Source organism: Loa loa (assembly GCF_000183805.2).
Source record: "Loa loa unplaced genomic scaffold supercont3.350, whole genome shotgun sequence".
Taxonomy (NCBI): Eukaryota; Metazoa; Nematoda; class Chromadorea; order Rhabditida; family Onchocercidae; genus Loa; species Loa loa.
Window position 1 is genome coordinate 66,674 of NW_018108530.1, and position 2,306 is coordinate 68,979.

Genomic DNA, 2,306 nt, shown 5'->3' on the forward strand with positions numbered 1-2,306 from the left:
AAAGGACGAAAATTGTAAATTGTTTATTAATTCTTTTAAAACATTAAATCCATTATTAACTTATTATTTATATTGGTTAAAAATCACAATACATTATCAATAAAACTGGTATCATCAATGTTAGAAAGTAACAAGATTTAAATTGTAAAACAAGAAATGGATCGTTTAAATGATTGCTTACAGTAATCACTTTGGTTTTTGTTTAAAAAAATTCCACCAAAATTCTGATAATTATTAAAATTTTGTTTCTTTATCAATCTATCTATGCATACATATTTTTTTTGTAAATAGAAAATAGAGTGTTAATTTAATATCAAATTATTTGGGAACAAAAATCTGAGCCAAAAAGAATCAAACTTAGGGCCAAATTGACAAAAATTTTGTAAAAACAAAAAATCAAAAAATTCACTTGTATATTTAATATTAATTAAAAAATTTGAATAATTAAGTAATTAATTAAATTCTTGCTCTTTTCCAAAAATTACCAAAATCTAACATTCATCTAAAAAATGTGTGCATCAATTTTTTCATTTTTCTTCCAGAAAATTTTTATTGATATATCTTTTGATAAATATTACTATGTTACTTATATATAAGTTATGATTTGGTCAATAAATTTGCATAAGAATTAAATGATTTTTATATTATCACAAAAGATATTGCTTTTTTAAATGAATTTAAAAAAAAAAAAACAAATTTGCTTGTTAAAATAATTACAAAAGATTAAATAATTGGATAATTAACTAAATTCTTGTTCTTTTCTAAAAATTACTAAAATCTATCAACCAGATTTCAATGATAATCGATAGATAAGAAGAGAAATGAACGATGTAAACAAAATTGTGCAAAAGTAATCAAACGTTAATCATTGAAGTTAGAATGGATAAAACTGAATGATTAAGCATATTAATCAAAGTATAACATTTAGTTTATCTAATTTAAAAAAAAGAAAAAAGGTAAATTAGTTTTTATCGCATCACTTTTTTCTAAAATTACCTCAGGGAATTTATTCCGAGAAAATTTACTCAAATATCTAAAAATATATTTTATAACAATCAAAGATATTCGCTATTGATATTATATTAAAGACAATATATTTTTATTTAAATACTTAATATATTTTACACCAAACAAACATATTACATTGAAATTACACATTTTCACTTAAATACTTAAAAATATATTTTATAACAGTCAAAGATATTCGCTATTGATATTGTATTAAAGGCAATATATTTTTATTTAAATACTCAAAAATATATTTTATAGCAATCAAACATATTACATTGAAATTACACATTTTCACTTAAATACTTAAAAATATATTTTATAACAGTCAAAGATATTCGCTATTGATATTATATTAAAGACAATATATTTTTATTTAAATACTTAATATATTTTATAGCAATCAAATATATTACGTTGAAATTATACATTTTCACTTAAATACTTAAAAATATATTTTGTAACAATCAATGATATTGTATTAAAGGTATAAATTTTCACTTAAATATTTGCAAATATATTTTGTAACAATTATAGATATTGTATTAAAGGTATGTATTTTTAATAAAATGAAATTGTAATGAAAATACATTTAATATATTTAACTTTGTTATTATTATTATTTTTTTTTGAAATAGATTTTGGAAAAATTTATATTTCTGATAGTTTTATTTGCCTTCAAAGATATCGCTTGATATTTAGAATCGATTCATTAGAAAAATTCGAAATTTAAATAATTGAAAATGATAATTGAAAGAATCAGATGTTTGTATTTGTTTATGAATTTAATTATTGTAAATTGTAGAAACTAGAAATCAATATTTTATCATTTAATATCATTTATACGTTCATACGAGGAATTACGAGGAATTAATTTCTAGTATGAATAATTTAATGAAAACAACAATTGGCATGTATTAATTAGCAAACACCTATTCAATCAATTAGCCTGTTGCAATGCTTTAAGCTGTGGTGCAAAAATGATGTTATGCATTGTCGTAATTAATTAGGAAAATTAACCAATCAATCAATTATGAGTAATTATTTTCGGATAAATAATTACTTTAAGATCCATAATGTTACCTTATGGAAATTATCTATTAGTTTAAAGCATATGAAAATTATAATTAATACCGGACTTGATAATTCAATGAACGGAATTTAAAAAAAAAAATTAAAATGCACATAGAAATAATTTGACGATTTGAAACTTTCAATTTTTGAGCCATTCAGTGTATATCAAAATTTCGTTGTTTTGGAAATATCAAAAAATTAAAATTGACCTATTAATTTATTAA